Here is an 18,553-nt window from a genome sequence, read left to right on the forward strand (position 1 = left end):
TCACTCGTGTGGGACACTTAAAATGCTGTTTTCTGTTAGAAACATGCACAGCCGAGGGAAGGGTTAGCTTTTGAAAGACTCTCCAATAAGAATTATTTCCTCTGAATCGGTCGCTTGGTTTTTGTATTTCCGCTGCATGCTTGCAAATACTGTATGCCTTTTACATAGGCAAGGAAACATTTTCTTTTCATTACTCAGAAAGTCAACCAGTTTTTTTTGCATCCATTGTGAAAGACAACAGTAACTCTCTCAATGCGAACAGTATTTCCAACACTCACCCTCGATAACCACCAAGCCTCATTGCGAAATAGTTTTTCAAACAGGCGTGCGCGCAGTTGACGTGGTTTAATGTAGCTAACAATCGAAGTTGCCTGCTGCAGTATATCTCAGAGTTCTGTGCTCAGCTCTTTTGCCACCAGCTATATATTATACAATGCGTCCATATTGCAGAAGGAGACATATTCATAACTAGAGTGCAGAGAGGCCTGCCCCTGTTCCCTAATAGATGAAGTCCCATCTATGCAAAAGTCCACCATTCCATCCCATAGAATCTGGTTTTCGTCAATATTGCCACGCAGCACACATCAACTGTGCCGTTTCATACTCGGGAATCGTGAGACAGAACACTATGTCCCCATGAATAACATCCCTCGACATGTACAGTAAACAAAAGTCAATGCATGGGTATCTCGGGCATAAACTGGGGAGTTTGAGTCCTTCAATCAGAGTATCCTCTTGATTGCTAGTAATAGCATACATTATTTGTTTAACAGTGTTATCTGATAAAGGTATTGATGTGAGTTTCTGTGCCTCTGCCTCCCCACACATTGTTTTCACCGCATCAATTGCAGCCGGTAATATCAAAGGTCCTGCAATAGTGTGTGGTTTCATAATGTAGCGGGCCTAGCCATTAACCGTGGGAATGACTGAAGTGCAACGGTCAAGTGCTGCCTTTTCCCATGATCTAAGGGCTCTCTCTGGTTGAATTTTATCTTTTAGATTTGAATAATTTTCATTTAGGTTTTTAAGCTTAAACACATCACAATAATTTTGGAAATTTTCCTGCAACCCCATTTTTATATCAGGCTACATAGTACATAGTGTCGCGACCCCTAGTTTGGGAACCGCTGGTGTAGCTGTATCGAAGTGACATGAAAAGAGCTTCCACTTTAAGAGAGCAGGCATCTTTTATGTCCAAGCCGTTGTTTTGCCAGAATTGTAAAAGGTCAGAGCATGTATCAAGTCTGTGCCGAAGAAGCGTTATTGAAGAATTTGAGGGTGTACGATTTCGTAATTGTGATGGCAGCCACATTACCAATTCCCCGGAGTGCCCGGTTATGGTAAAAGAGTATGAAGTGGCAAGGGTCAGGACTATACAGCAGGTCTCCTACACGGAGGCACGTGAAATAGTTGAAGGAGCAAAGGGAGCTGAAGAAATGGCGATGGATGATCCGCAGACTGTGGAGATTCAGGGTGTTGTTCATCAGTTGAGGGAAATTCAAATGCTGATTGTGAAGAAGGTGGATTTTATGGTGTTTATTGCACATGTGATTAATTGTACTGCACAAACTAACAAAAAGTCAAAGAAACTGGACATAATAGCATCTGCGGCTGAAAGGTTTTTGGGTTTCCAGGACTTCACTGCCAAAACATTGCAAAGAATACTGTCCGAAGATGCTCTTCCTTCTCAGACCCCAGAGCCGGTAGTGATTGGTGTTGGCAGTTGAGTCTGAATAAAGAAGTACATTGAGTTTTGTTTAGTTCATTTAGTTAAGTTTTATTTTGTTCATTATTTGGGATGATATACAGCCAAAACAGTAGGTGGCGGAATGCACTTATATATTTAGTTTGCGAACCGCAGTAATGTCAAATGAGACCCCGTACAGTAGGTGACGGCAATACACCAATAGGTGTAGTCTGCCATAAAACTTTAAAGAAGAAGAAGAAGAATGCGGTCATGCGCAGATGTTACATTTGGTAGAAGCGGTAATGGCGCTTGAACCTCACGGCGGTGGAAATAAGAATGAATGGACGTTGGTCTAGAAGAATGGAAAAGTAGCAAAATTGCTGTGGGAAATAATGTGTAGTTCTGATAATACCCCATTGTATCTTGTAGGAGTAATTTTTTGGTGAAAAAAAAATTATATGCCTGTCACGAGATGGATTGGTAGATAAGTGGGTGGCGGGGCTGGTGTTATCATCAGCTCCTATACAGCTCAATTTTTATGGAATGGTCTGCCTATCTATGTGAGAGACGCAGATTCTGTCTCGACCTTTAAGTCTTTATTGAAGACTCATCTCTTCAGTTGGTCCTATGACTGAGTGTCGTCTGGCCCAGGAGTGTGAAGGTGAACGGAAAGGCACTGGCGCAACGAACTACCCTTGCTGTCTCTGCCTGCCGGTTCCCCTCTCTCCACCGGGATTCTCTGCCTCTAACCCTATTACGGGGGCTGAGTCACTGGCTTACTGGTGCTCTTCCATGCCGTCCCTAGGAGGGGTGTGTCACTTGAGTGGGTTGAGTCACTGACGTGATCTTCCTGTCCGGGTACGTGCCGTGGGGGAGATCTTCGTGGGCTATACTCGGCCTTGTCTCAGGGTAGTAAGTTGGTGATTTGAAGATATCCCTCTAGTGGTGTGGGGGCTGTGCTATGGCAAAGTGGGTGGGGTTATATCCTGCCTGGTTGGCCCTGTCCGGGGGTATCGTCAGACGGGGCCACAGTGTCTCCTGACTCTTCCTGTTTCAGCCTCCAGTATTTATGCTGCAATAGTTTATGTGTCGGGGGGCTAGAGTCAGTCTTATGTCTGGAGTATTTCTCCTGTCTTATCCGGTGTCCTGTGTGAATTTAAGTATGCTCCCTCTAATTCTGTCTCTCTCCCTCTCCCTCCCGGAGGACCTGAGCCCTGGGACCATGCCTCAGGACTACCTGGCCTGATGACTTGCTGTCCCCAGTCCACTTGGTCGTGCTGATGCTCCAGTTTTAACTGTTCTGCCTGCGTCTATGGAACCCTGACCTGTTCACTGGACGTGCTACCTTGTCCCGGACCTGCTGTTTTAGACTTTCTCTCTCTACCGCACCTGCTGTCTCTAACTCTCATTGATCGGCTATGAAAAGCCAACTGACATTTACTACTGAGGTGCTGACCTGTTGCACCCTCTACATCCACTGTGATTATTATTATTTGACCCTGCTGGTCATCTATGAGCGTTTGAACATCTTGGCCACGTACTGCTATAATCTCAACCCCAGCACATCCAGAAGAGGACTGGCCACCCCTCAGAGCCTGATTCCTCTCCAGGTTTCTTCCTAGGTTCCTGCCTTTCTAGGGAGTTTTTCCTAGCCACCGTGCTTCATTGCTTGCAGTTTGGGGTTTTAGGCTGGGTTTCTGTATGGCACTTTGTGACATCGGCTGATGTAAAAAGGGCTTTATAAATACATTTGATTGATTGATTGATCATACGCGCCATCAGCGAGTTAGCTAATCAGACAGGTAGCTGGGGATTGGCTGTCATTTCCTATTAAAGCGCTGTGTTTTGTGTTGTTCGGTGCTGAGAGTTGAGCGGAGAATGTCTCTCCATGGGGGTCGAGCCCCAATGCAAGTGTCCATGTCGTGCGCCTCCCGAGTGGCGCAGCAGTCTAAGGCACTGCATCACTACAGATTTGGGTTCAATCTCCGGCTGTGTCACAACTGGCCGTGACCGGGAGTCCCATAGGGCAGCGCACAATTGGCCCAGCGTTGTCCGGGTTACTTGGCTCATCGCGCTCTAGCGACTCCTTGTGGCGGGCCGGGCACCTGCAGGCTGAATTTGGTCGCCAGTTCAACAGTGTTTCCTCCGGCACATTTGTGCAGCTAGCTTCCGGGTTAAGCAGGCGGGTGTTAAGAGGCGTGTGACTCGACCTTTGCCTCTCCCGTGCCCGTTGGAGAGTTGCAGCGATGAGATAAGATCGTAATTGGATCGCAATTGGATATCACGAAATTGTGGAGAAAAAGGAGGTAAAAAATGGGTGTTTGCACTGGACCAGTGTCTGTGGGACAAGAAGTCTTACCAGCTAATTCGAGTGAGGAAGTGGGAGGCTGTGCTGACCACGAACTGAAACTGGAGCTGATTGGTGATCCGAGAGCAGAGGACCGAGAGAGGCATTGGTACAACGTAAATCTAGGAGATTTAGCTCCGCTAAGTAAGGGAGGTGTTTCTTCCTGTGTTCCTCTTACACTACTTTCTCTCTCTGGGCTGTTTCGCCACACCACTGAAAACCACTATCGTGGGCAGGTTTCTCTGCCGTCTGTCTCCCTCTCGTTCAGCACCTGAGGCGTGGCCATCGGAGACATTGCCAAGCAGTGTCAGCCTGGGCGCATTCCAGGACAGGGAGCTGTGCAGATCTGGATATCGCTAGACAGAGACGTTTACTATTTTAGTGTTGCGGGGATATAGTTCTCATCGCGGCCGAGAAATCCAGAACCTATCTCCACCCTGTATATGTTGTCTTGTCTGTCATTCCCCCTCCATATTTTGTCCTGTAGAGGGGTTGGTAGAGTAGAGCAGGGCCAGGGGAGGGTCCCATATTGTGTGCAGCACCAGAGTGAGATTGTAGTGCCATTCACCATATTGTTTGCAGTGCCTTCCCTTAGAATAACTATCTTGTTGCGGTGCCACATCAGAATAATTCAGTGTACAGTGGAGTGAGATTTGTAGTGCCTTTCACCATATTGTTGCAGTGCCATATCAGAATAATGCAGTTTATCACTTTTACATGCCCGATATTTACCTGAGGGAGGAAGGGGGAGAGTGTATTGTGTCGACACAGTCCGGGAAATCGTACAATCTGCTGTGGGAGGTGGGGTACAATCCATGTTAACCTATGAATTGAAAATAAAACTTATCTGTCCTGGTCTTCTGTTTTGGGGTTGTGTGCCTGAGAACATTAAATGCTGTGTTGGATGGAGTTAAAAGGGGTTCACAATAAACTGTGACATGCCGACTTGTGGAACCCGTTCAAAACATCCAAAATTATGGAGAAAGCATTGGGTAAAGTAGAATGAGTGAAGATCACGGGAAGTAGGCTTGTTCTGGTTTCTGCGGATCAGAAAAAATGTGTGTTGGATATCAATTGAGCTGATGGATATTACGGCGCAGGGCACCTGTCAATGGGGAAATGTCTGGAGTCTCAGATAATGTTGACAGTACTCTATTAATGAAAATTCCAGGAGTGGTTGATGCACGTAGGATGAATCATATGGTTAATAGCAGGAAGGAGAAGTGTTGGTCTGTTCTAGTGTTTTTTTGTTATGTGGAGTCTTGCAGCTGGGATATGTGTACTATTCTGTCAGAGCTTTTGTAAACCGACTTTACAATGTTCTTGCTGTAAAATATTTGGACATGTAAGAAGTGTCTGCAGACAAGAGAAGCTGAAATGTGGGAAAGATTACTATGAAGGAGATTTTGCATTTTTAGTAGAAGAGAATAGCCATGGAGCAAAATATTGTAACTGTTGTGGAGAGCGCAAAGTGCAATCCTTGGAGTGCCCTATAAGGGTGAGAGGTTGCCAAAATCAAGGCAGGAGAGAGTCTCCTATGCGGAGGCTGTCAAAAAGGTAGAAAGATCGACTATCTCTGAAGGTTCGGTGGTAGTGAAAACCGGTAGGCCTACACTGTAGCCTGAGTATCACCAGCTCCCTATGCAACTGGGTCCTGGACTTCCTGGTGTGTGGTCCCCAGTTGATGAAGGTAGGCAATATTACCTCCACAACACAGTGGCCTCACAAGGGTGCATCCTCAGTCCCCTCCTGTAATCCCTGTATACCCACAACTGCGTGGCCAAGTTCGCTATAGACATGACAGTAGTAGGCCTGATTACCAACAACGATGAGATGGCCTACAGAGAGGAGGAATGCACTCTGACGGCGTGGTGCCAGGTAAACAGCCTCACTCTCAACATCAGCAAAATAAAGGAGATGATTGTGGACTTCAGGAGGAACCAGGCTCGGCACACCCCCATCTTCATCAACAGAACCGCCGTGAAGACGGTCAAAAACGTAACATTCCTCAGCGTACACATCTCTGAAGGGCTGAAATGGTCAAATCACACAGATCCGTGGTGAAGGCGCCATGACAGTGACACAACCTCATTAGGCTGAAGAAATTTGGTCTGTCCCCGAGGGCCCTCAGTGTTCTACAGGAGCACCATCGAAAGCATACTGTTGGGCTGCATCACAGCCTGGTACGGCAACTCCACCACCACTGACCGCAAGGTTTTACAGAGGGCAGTATGCTCAACCAAATTTATCATTAGGTGCACACTGCCTGTGAACATAAACAATATAACGAATTTAGAACAAGCAGCCCCACTCTACATCTGGCTAGCTAGCTGCCCCAGAGAACTCAACAACTCAACATAAGTGTTATGTTACAAACATAAACAAAGTCTACTTATAAAGACTCAAAAGCTGTAGCCTAGTCAGTGTATGGAAAAGTCGGAGGCAGGGCTAACTAGCCAGACACTTCAGAGGACTTGGGCTACTTGGCCTGGATAGTGGTGAGAAGCAACTGGCATAAGGGGAGGTGTGCACCAGTGTCATGACTTCCGCCGAAGTCGGTCCCCCTCTCCTTGTTCAGCCGGCGTTCGGCAGTCGAAGTCACCGGCCATATCCGATCCACTTTTAATTTTCCATTTGTTTTGTCCTTGTCTTACACACCTGGTTTCAATTCCCCAATTACTTGTTCATTATTTAACCCTCTTCCCCCATGTTTGTTTGTGAGTGCTTGTTTATCTGTTCATGAATGCGCACGTTAGGCTGGTTACGCTGGGTTATGTTAAACCCTTATTTGTATTTCGTGTTAGTTTGTGCCGTGTGCTTTTGGGTCGCCAAATAAAAGGCTCCGTTTTGCTACCAACTATCTGCTCTCCTGCGCCTGACTTCCTACAGCCCTTCACGCATACCATTACAACCAGACACTGTAGCCCCCTTGCATGACCTGCAGAGAGAGTGGGACAACTTTTTTCACAGGGGTGTAGGGCTAAAATACACTTACGTCAAATGTGCATATTCATCTGATTAGAATTTCAGATAAGCTATATTAGTCAAATTGTCCAGTCAAATAGGCCTAGGCCTGCAGCTTCTCTTTGTTGCCATAGAAGACAGATAATTGATAGGCTAATACATAATAAATAAATCAGTACTCACAAGAATACATGTCTTAAATGATAGAATGAATGCATCATCTAGCCTAAATCTGTAAAGTTCTCTTTCAATGTTGCTTCTCTTGACGGGACCAGGGAGAGAAAGCGATAGCTCTTAATAGGGTAGCCTTAATATTATTCCCTTGCAAACATTTTCAGATTAAAAACAGTGAAAGAATGCACTTTGTCATTGATGCATATTTTACGTGGTTGAATACTGACAGCTGTTGTGTAAAAGGATCAATCTCTGAATAAGACACCCATCCATATTTGCTTGAGAAATAAATCTTACCACACTTTTCCCAGAGACCAAAATAACATTTGCTGTATCTTTGTACTGCAAGAAATACTTAATTCTGCAGAAGTTCATTTCATACTAGGCTACATGTGAGATGTTATAGGCCTGTCAGTGTCCAGATTTCAGTTAGTATTCCATTTAATCCATCTCAGGTTCAAGGTGATACTTTTAGCTCTCATTTCAGCTCTCATTTGTTGGCAAAGTAAACATGCTATAATGTGATAGATTAGTCTCTCACAATATTACAATCTTTCACAATAAACAAGTCATTCACAATCATTTTCAAAGTAGGCATAGTAATAAACTCAGTTTATTTGTTATGAAGATACAGGATAGTTTACATGGCACAATTAAATAGTAGCCATACATACAGTAATGGCGGTGTAGTACAATACAATGAATACCTGTACAGTGGTGAAATAGAGGCAACAGCGGGGTAGGTGTAGAGATGTGCAAAGGATCATCTTGTGACAAGAACATGGAGAGAACAGATACTTTATTGTTCAATGCTTAAAAAGAAAATGTGTCTTCTGTTTTCACAACAACCTGCGGCGCAGCACCCCTGGGTGGATAGCAATTGTGGGAGGTTAAGAGCCTTGCTTATGGGCACAATGGCACAGCGTTGTCCCATGCTTGAACCATTGTAGTCATGGCAGCACACTCAGTCATTACTCCTGTAGTAGCCTTGCCCTAGAGCAGTGTTGCCTGATCCTGGTCCTGGGGACTATTTTTTGCCTTAGATGATTTGAATCAGCTGTGTAGTGTTAGGACAAAAAAAAGAATATGCCCCCTTTGGGTCCCCAGAACCAAGGCTTGAGAAACAGAGGCAGGAAAGGCAGACCAGCAGTTGGAAGGTTGATGGTTTATGCTCCGGGCCAGTCAACACAAATATGGGAATGGAACTGAACTGGCAGCTGGAAGGCTGCTGGTCATTGATCCCATGTACCATCTGCTGCCATTGTGCCCTTGAGCAAGGCACCTAACCCCCCCCCCCCCCCCTCCAACAATTGCTCTCCATCCAGGGGCTTTGCACTGCTGTCAACTTCTGTGTATTTGCTGGTGTTGGGAAGAGGAGACCAATGGATTATAAAGTTGTATTGAATTCCTCTTTGGAGTCCTCCATGTCTTTATCCAGCATATTGTCGATCTAGAGAGGGATAGACAGCCCTGACAACACAAACTGGGTCCCCATGTAGTCCACTCCTGGAAAAATGTCTCCCATCGAACATTATTTTCTGAAAAAAGGACAACACATTAGACTCCCCTGCGACATTTGTTGAAATACGGTGCCTTCGGAAAGTATTCAGACCCCTTGACTTTTTCCAAAATGTTTTACATTAAAGCCTTATTCTAAAATAAATTACATTTAAAAAAAATCCTAAGCAATCTACACACATACCCCATAATGACAAAGTGAAAATTGATTTGGAACATTTTGCAAATTTGTTAAAAAAAAAAAAAAAAAATTCTGACCCTTTGCTATGAGACTCGGAATTGAGCTCAGGTGCATCCTGTTTCCATTGATCATCCTTGAGATGTTTCTACAACTTGGAGTCCACCTGTGGTAAATTCAATTGATTGGACATGATTTGGAAAGGCACACACCTGTCTATATAAGATCCCACAGTTGACAGGTCACGTCAGCGCAAAAGCCAAGCCATGAGGTTGAAGGAAATGTCCCTAGAGCTCCGAGAAAGGATTGTGTCGCGGCACAGATCTGTTGAAGGGTACCAAAACATTATTGAGAGTGACCAGACGGAATCTACTCCTCAGTAAAAGGTACATGACAGCCCGCTTGAAGTTTGCCAAAAGGCACCTAAAGACTCTCAGACCTTGAGAAACAAGATTCTCTGGTCTGATGAAACCAAGATTGAACTCTTTGGCCTGAATGCCAAGCACCAAGTCTGGAGGAAAAACCTGGCACGATCCCTACGGTGAAGCATGGTGGTCGCAGCATCATGCTGTGGGGATGTTTTTCAGAGGCAGGGACTGGGAGACTAGTCAGGATCGAGGTAAAGATGAACGGAGCAAAGTACAGAGAGATCCTTGATGAAAAACTGCTCCAGAGCGCTCAGGACCTCAGACTGGGGCGAAGGTTCACCTTCCAACAGGACAACGACACTAAGCACACAGCCAAGACAACGTAGGAGTGGCTTCTGGACAAGTCTCTGAATGTCCTTGAGTGGCCCAGAGCCAAGATTTGAATCCAATCGAACATCTCTGGAGAGAAATGAAAATAGCTGCGCAGCAACACTCCCTATCCAACCGTACAGAGGTTGAGAGGATCTGCAGAGAAGAATGGGAGAAACTCCCCAAATAGAGGTGTGCCAAGCTTGTAGCTTCATGCCCAAGAAGACTTGAAGCTGTAATCGCTGCCAAAGGTAATTCAACAAAGTACTGAGTAAAGGGTCTGATTACTTAAGTAAATGTGATATTTCCGTTTTTAATTTTTAATAATTTGGCAAAAATGTCTAAAAACCCGTTTTTGCTTTGTCATGATTAGGTAGTGTGTGTAGTTTGATGAGGAAAACATTGTTTTAATGCAATGTAAAATAAGGCTGTAACAAAATCTGGAAAAAGTCAAGGTGTCAGAATACTTTCCAAATGCACTGTAGGTTCAGGACTTTTGTGAAACAGCACAGTTGGAAAATATATGGCAAAGAGAAACAAACAACAGATAACTATTGTAAAATATACTGTGTCTGTAAAATGTATATACACTGCTCAAAAAAATAAAGGGAACACTTAAACAACACAATGTAACTCCAAGTCAATCACACTTCTGTGAAATCAAACTGTCCACTTAGGAAGCAACACTGATTGACAATAAATTTCACATGCTGTTGTGCAAATGGAATAGACAAAAGGTGGAAATTATAGGCAATTAGCAAGACCCCCCCCCAAAAAAGGAATGGTTCTGCAGGTGGTGACCACAGACCACTTCTCAGTTCCTATGCTACCTCGCCAGAGGCCATTAGGTACCGAGATGAGATCCTCAGAACCCTTGTGAGACCATATGCTGACACATGCACATTTGTGGCCTGCTGGAGGTCCTTTTGCAGGGCTCTGGCAGTGCACCTCCTTGCACAAAGGCGGAGGTAGCGGTCCTGCTGCTGGGTTGTTGCCCTCCTACGGCCTCCTCCACGTCTCCTGATGTACTGGCCTGTCTCCTGGTAGCGCCTCCATGCTCTGGACACTACGCTGACAGACACAGCAAACCTTTTTGCCACAGCTCGCATTGATGTGCCATCCTGGATGAGCTGCACTACCTGAGCCACTTGTGTGGGTTGTAGACTCCGTCTCATGCTACCACTAGAGTGAAAGCACCGCCAGCATTCAAAAGTGACCAAAACATCAGCCAGGAAGCATAGGAGCTGAGAAGTGGTCTGTGGTCACCACCTGCATAACCACTCCTTGTTTTGGGGTTATCTTGCTAATTGCCTATAATTTCCACCTTTTTTCTATTCCATTTGCACAACAGCATGTGAAATTTATTGTCAATCAGTGTTGCTTCCTAAGTGGACAGTTTGATTTCACAGAAGTGTGATTGACTTGCAGTTACATTCTGTTGTTTAAGTGTTCCCTTTATTTTTTTGAGCAGTGTATGTTATTTCATAGTTTTGTTGTCTTCGCAATGTAGAAAATACTAAACATTTTGAAAAACCCTTGAAAGAGTAGGTGTGTCCAAACTTTTGACTGGTACTGTATATTTGTCATTCTCATTTAAATCAAGTCCAAGAAGTGGTAGATCTGTTCTATATGCACTATTTCTATGCTTCCCATTCTTAAGTTTAGTTTTTGTGTCTTTTACTTTTGGTTTTGTACACCAACTTAAAAAAATATTGTATTTCACAGTGGTTCAGATCATTGGTTCCCAACCTTTTTCAGTTACTGTACCACCAACTGAATTTTGCTCTGCCCGGAGTACCCCTGAAGTGCATTTTAACAGGTGGCCTACGGTCTCATGAGTCTTCTAAGTACCCCCTGTGTAGCCCTAGTTTCGATGGTACAACGATTCTCTATATTGTGAGTTGTTTTGTCACATAAACTGAAATAAGGAAAACGATTAGATTTCTTGCTTCCAGGAAATGGCGGAGACATTGTTGCCACTGTCCAGTTGGTGGCAACAACACACCTTAAAACCCAAAGAGGAAGACGTTACCACAGAGTAATGTCACAGATAGAACGATGAACCAGATATTTCACCAGATGTATAAATGTGAAGCATCCAGTTGGCGTTTCCACTCTCTACGAGATATGGGGTGCGTTTGTAAATTCAGCGCAGAATAGCTGAGGAAATTACAAACGTGCAACACGGTGACCAGTGTTAGTAAACTTAGATTTTTGCCAGCAGCACAGTTAGTCAGATAACATGAAAACAGGCTAACCAGCTCTGCTAGGGCGAGTAAAATGGTCAGAGTGAGGTGTTCTCTCATTTGTGTCTGGAAGTAGCTAGCAAGCTGGAAATGGAAATTTGGAAATAATGCTACGATGCACCAATAGGAACTTGCTAGCTCGTGCTTTGCTCTGCCCACCTCCTTGCTTGTTTGGCCCATTGTGATTAATTTGCTCCCATTTGAAACAGCAGGCTGTGGTCTATCTTGAGTTAGTTGTAAAAATCTTTGGTAATGTCACATAGTACTGTCTGTAGCTATCATACAGTAGGCGTAAATTAATAATTATATATAAGGTGTTTGCCATACTCCTAACTACCGGTACCCAAAACTACACAATTAATCACAACAGCAATACCATTGCCTTAAACAAATCTTGGTTCAGTCACCAGTTTAAGTTGAGAGAGGGGGTATCCATGGCATTTTCCAATTATGTCCCTATTTTACAAGTCTAAAAAAAGAGAGAACCTTTCATAATGTTGCCAAACAAAGACTCAACAAACTTACCTGAGACTCCCAGTCTGTCCCTGCCTATCTGTCCCCAGCTCTTCTGTCTGTGTGCCATCTGTTGCCTGATCTGCCAAATGACATCATTATGAAACATTTCCATTAGCATTTCACTTCTTATTAACATTTTATCAACTAGTCTTTGAGATATTAGACTACTAGGGTTCATACTTTGCGTTTTGGTGTACTGAAAAATGCTCTGATGTCCATCTTTTTTCTTCCATTGTTCTACCTGGCTGGCTACACACACACATTCATACAATGTGCAGGTTATTTACAGTAGGAGATGGGCTTCTATCATCTATTATCATTCTATAATGGGCTTCGATCTGCAAGCTAGTCAGCTAGCAAATGTGAAACGGATTGCAGTGACAAGGGTTGATAGCTGTATGAGTTCACCATTTACACAACGTAAGCTGCAACCTTTTGTTATTTTAATATAGTTTATGTTTTCATTTTATATTGGCTGGCTTCCCACAATAGCTGAATTTGCAGAGTTAGCAAGCACCAATTCCGTTTATGTGGTGTTTGTTATCTTTGCTATCGTCAGTTTCCTCCAAGATCCGCACACAGGTGCTTCAAAGTCCCCTGGCGACAATTTAGCTTTTGCAACGAGACCATAAAGATATTTAAGACAATTGTAGAAGAGAGTGTAGTTCTGTTCAGTTTGGAGTTCAGTTTATCATAGGGACTTAAAAGCAATACAGCTGCATGCTGATCTTGGAATAAACTGACGATAGCAAAGATTCCATCTTTGACGACTTCACATAAATGAAATAGGTACTAACGTTAGCTAGCTTGCTAACGTTAGTACGAACAGAGTAGACTTTCGTACAGAGTAGACTTTCATGTGCATGTTCACTTTGAATATATTCCATCGAAGCTTATTAAGAGTAAAATAACTTCAGGCATATACCTAGTACTGCTTCAAAGGTATAGGGTTCCCATTCCTTCCTCTTTATTTTCACAATTGTCTCCTGCAGAAGGGAACCATGAAGAGGAGCTTGGAGTGGGCAAGGCTTATAAAGCAGCAGAGAAGACCTGATTCATCAAGTATCAATTCATTTTGGTGATTCTCACCTGGTTGGCATGCATGCACAACACAAGGTATGCAACGTTAAGCCCAATCAAATATAAAATCTTATTAAAACATGTATCCTAATTTACAGTCAAGCAACGTCTGTCAGTTGTGTTAATGTTATGAACCTCAAACAATCTATGGTTCTTGGAGTCAATGAATCAATTGAAAGTGACTACAATTAGACATTTTAAAACTGTGCCAGTAAAGATGACAAAGTAATCTGCTCTTATGGTTCTGTTTACATTTTTTCCAGACACTTCAATCTGACACTCTTAATGTTTGACATCAGGCAAAATGTCTTCAGCCACCATAGGGCGGAGAGCCGCTGGTTGGCATTTGAATGCAGTGTCTGTGGGTGTACCAGGAAAGGACATTAGAAGTTAGGTCCCCATGATATTGAAGCTTCTTACCGTCTCCACTGCAGCCCAGTCGATATTGATAAAATAAAATCTGGAACAATAGATTGTGCTACACTTTTACACCTCCAGTTTGCCTATTGTTCCAACAAATGTCAATTATACATTTTTAAATCCGTCAGAGTGCATTTTATTTTATAGCTCTGCTTTCAACGCCATCCTGACCCGCAAACTGGTTAGCAGGCTCTGGGTGTAAATCCTGTAATAACAAATTAGATTTTTTACATTATAAGAATGTGTATCCCTAGAATGGACCCGACACTACCACGGTAGACATGAGTACATGAAGGAGCTGTGGGACCTGACAATGGTGATAGGACAACTCTCAGCATAAGCAAAACAAAGTAGATGGTGATACTTGACCATTCTCCCATCTACTGTACATGGAAATGATCAGCAGCTTCAAGTTCCTGGGCACCCTGATATCCTTTTCTGGCCTTAGTTACTTCACTCAAAGTCCCACTTGTGCTTCTCCACTAGCCTCAAACTTGCTGCACCGCGACCTGTGTACCAACTACAGTGTCTTATTGCCATAACACATGTAAATGAAACGTCCATATTTACTGTAAGATTTATTTATGTAACATTGCACATATTGTAACAGTCCCTTGACATACATGGCTAAACTACTTTACATAATGCTCAGTTTACCCACTAAGAAATCATAAACTTATTTAAATATTAAAGCTGCATTATGTATACCTGTCCAAATGATTCTGGTTAGTTGTTTAGTGAAAGTTTTAAAACATGACAACTTTTTTTTGCTGATGGACAATCCTGTCGGAAACTTTCATAATATCAATTAACATTGGCTGCAGTATTCCGAACTCACTAGGTGGTCATGCAATAAACGTTTTGGATAATTCCCCTTATATGAATTCTTTAAATCAAATTGTATTTGTCACATGCGCCAAATACAACAGGTGTAGACCTTACAGTGAAATGCTTACTTACAAGCCCTTAACCAACAATGCAGTTACAAGAAAAGTAAATAATTAAAGACCATCAGTAAAATAACAATAGCGAGCCTATATACAGGGGATACCGGTACAGAGAATGTGCGGGGGCACTGGTTAGTCAAGTTAATATACACATGTAGGTAGAGATATTAAAGTGACTATGCATAGATAAGCAGCAATAGTCTGGGTAGTCATTTGATTAGATGTTCAGTAGTCTTATGGCTTGGGGGTAGAATCTGTTTAGAAGCCTCTTGGACCTATACTTGGCGCTCTGGTACCGCTTGCCGTGCGGTTGCAGAGAACTGTAGCTGTGGCTCCACTGGCAATCCCAGCCTAGGAATGCTGAAGCCCCCGAAGTGAAAATGAAAACCTCCATGGTTAAAGGGTATGTGTTCCCCCCTGAAAAAAGGAAAGGGGAGGTCATTAAAGTCCATAAGTAACACTTGTTGGAGAACACAGTACTCTTAAGTGAAAGTAGTTTGGGATTTAATTTATTACATTCTTAGGGGGCCCATGGAAGAATAAGGCTACAAAATGCTGTCCCACAGTTGTGAGAGTGATTAGGTGATGTTTTACTGATGTGGGCCGTGTTACTTCAATGATCATGGTTTTGCATCTAACCTTCCACCTCCAGAAGTCAGTCCCTCCAGAAATATATTACTCTTCTCTCTATTGCTCTTTGATTGGTACCAGGTGGGGAGTGCTCTGCTTTGAAGAGAGAAGCTATGTCTTTGTCCAAAATAGGTTTCTCAGCGTAGATGAAAACCTCTCTGAAGAGGCTTGAGTGTCTATTCATGTAAGGCAGGAGACCTAGACACTCCAGACCCTCTTTGAATCTATAAAGTAAAAATAAGTCTATGAATTTGCCCTGAAGAATTTAACTAAACTTGAGATTCCTTAGATATATGGAAACACTACTCAAGAGGATCCCGCATCCTGCTTTCTAAGTAGAACTTTGTGGCTGACTCCACCAGGGCATCCCTCTCCAATGTACGAATGTATCGCACTGGACCCAACGTGACCACTTCCTCTGCCTCGTCAACAGTTTGTGTTAACTGGATCTTAGATTGTTTATTGAACTGTGTTTTGGGACAAATTAGCAAAACAATAAACTGATTATCACTACCCTTAAAGATTGACTGCCAACAAAAATGAACCAAATCCACATGGAAAAGTTGTCATGAACTACAACCCCAAAAATGTTCAAATTTTGTGCAAATTAACAGTAACATAACATCCAATCACAGTATAAAGTACTTAACTTCTCTCTAAAGTCATATTCCGCAATTTCTTTCAGTTCTGGCACAGGAGGTTGTAGGCCACACACTTGCCTGTATAGTGTCTGAAAAAATGTGGCTCTACACCCCCATGTTGCTGTCACACAGAAAACAAACAGTAAATAAAGGACACATTCCATTCAAATGTCTTACTCAAGTCATATATATATTGCCATAAACAAATGTGTCTTTGTTGGTGTAAAAGTGTAACTCACCTTGAGAGTTGCAAGAAAGGCCTTTTTGTCAATCAGGTCCCTCAAATATTGCAGAGGAATGGATGGCACTCATTAGCAGCCGGAGAAATTCTCTTGAGGGACCACCCTCATCAGCTGCCCCTTTTTCGTCAGCATCCCTAAAAGCCATGTCTATTTTTGCCTCCGGATTAAAGCGGGCTCTCTTAAAGCCTCTCATTGCACAATCATAAATGTTGTCCCTCATCACGATAATTTGGTTGGCATCTCATTAACTTCAGCAGTGTTTGGAGTTCAACACTAAAAGAGACATTCAGAATAACAAAGTTCAGATACTTCCCACAATTCATCTGTAATAACAAGACATTTAATTATTTACAGGGATGACTTACTCATTACCAACATCAACAGAAGAGTGTGGTGAAGATGGATGATAAGCCTCAGGGAATGGTGGAGGGGAGGCCACAGGAAGTGGTATAGGTGGAGGGGAGGCCACAGGAAGTGGTATAGGTGGAGGGGGGCCACAAGAAGTGGTGCCACAGGAATAGGTGCTCCCACAAGTGTAGCCTCGTTTGTAGAAGTAGTCAGTAAAAGGTCATTTAAAGGCTTATACATTTCAAAAACATGGAGAAAGCAATAAAGCTTTCAAACATAATGTGAATGCGTTCTGAAAATGATTTACAGAAAAAAAAAGTAGCCGCATGCATCACTCACTATAGAATGTAATCAATGTGTAGGTCAAGAAGATATTAAGGATGCATGTAGCGCTATTTTTTAAATAATATTTGCAATATGTATTACATTCAACAAGCAGACAATGTTGTTTTCTCCTCCATGGTCCGTCCTAACTTTGGAGGGAACGCCATATCTGGAGACAGAATTCACAAAGCAATCCATTACAGTACTGCTGCGATTGTTGCTGGAAGCACGAAGAAACACAACGAGGCGGCTGCACCCATCAATGCCACCATTTATGACTATCCTCCACCTAAATCAGAAAGCACAGCAGACCAGATATTAAATTAACATCCAAAATGTGGAACAATGTTAATGAATCAAGTTAATGAGTCAAGAGGACAGACTCTCCTGTTGTTCACACTTAGGCACAAATACTTTGTTCCAACCGTTTTTGCCTCAGTATGTGGCAAAAACGTGGTCCCGTGTGGCTCAGTTGGTAGAGCATGGCGCTTGCAACGGCAGGGTTGTGGGTTCATTTCCCACGGGGGGACCAGGATGAATATGTATGAACTTTCCAATTTGTAAGTCGCTCTGGATAAGTCGCTCTGGATAAGAGCGTCTGCTAAATGACTTAAATGTAAATGTAAGTATGTCCTCAATATAAGCATGTTTGTTAATTTCATGATGCAGATATTCTATCGTTCACAGAAGTAGCAGAAACACAATAAAACAATTATTATCCACATGATTGACATTGGGCCATTGCTTACTGAACTGTTAGTTGTTGATGAACAAGTTGATGAACAATTTGAGATGTTACAATATACAACTTCTCACCAGTGATATAGATAATTGTGTCTATCACAAAGATACATCTACCTTATCAGTTTGTGGTTTCCATCAAGGTGCCATAACAAGTTTGGTCCAGCAACACGGTATGACCTTCTATGTAGCCTCTGCGACATGGCTCTGAGGGCAGCCGCCCTCGGGTTAACACGAATCATGCTGTCCCTCACTCTGCGTCTCTGCACCCGGATTCCCAATGCCCTTAATTGCGCTCGAACAGCCTCCGGTCCAAGATTATCGTTCCCAGCCACCAAGTCCTTAATCTTTTCATCCAGAGCCAAGTCTGACATGTCAGAATATAACGGTGCATGTGACAGATTGAAGTGTCTGGGGAAAAAATTGTAACAATGGACAGGGATGAGGTAATGTATATCATCATAGTCATTTTAAAGTCCTGTCTTGATTGTAGTCATTCCAAAATTGTTTGATTGGTAAGAAACTGGAAACCATGCATCTAAAGTCTGTAGTTTATAGCATTACACCCAAGAACAACTGACCTTAGACAACATTTGAGTGTTGATCGGGACACATGTAGAATATCTGCCATCTGAGACACGCTGAAAGGACAGGACATCAGAAACCTCAGTTGCTCTTGAGTGATGGCATAAACAAGGTGCACCTCTAGCTCCTCTCCAAGTTCGAGGAGCCTGGTAACCGGAACTGACTGTAACAATAATAAACTGCGTTTAGGCTACTTATTGTATTGTCACGCCGCCCGACCCCTCATTC

The 18,553-nt window shown here is 43.1% G+C and overlaps 1 long non-coding RNA gene across 1 annotated transcript; it reads right to left on the bottom strand.

Annotated features, from left to right (window-relative positions):
• Window positions 1–14,428: 14,428 nt before the first annotated feature.
• Window positions 14,429–18,480, bottom strand: LOC129868382 (uncharacterized). The gene is made up of 5 exons (XR_008761756.1): window positions 18,322–18,480; window positions 16,693–18,151; window positions 16,325–16,600; window positions 15,454–16,206; window positions 14,429–15,231 (listed from the first exon to the last, which is right to left on the bottom strand). It is a non-coding gene; the product is annotated as an uncharacterized LOC129868382 (long non-coding RNA).
• Window positions 18,481–18,553: the final 73 nt, after the last annotated feature.

This window comes from Salvelinus fontinalis, chromosome 2 (genome assembly GCF_029448725.1).
Source record: "Salvelinus fontinalis isolate EN_2023a chromosome 2, ASM2944872v1, whole genome shotgun sequence".
Classification (NCBI taxonomy): Eukaryota; Metazoa; Chordata; class Actinopteri; order Salmoniformes; family Salmonidae; genus Salvelinus; species Salvelinus fontinalis.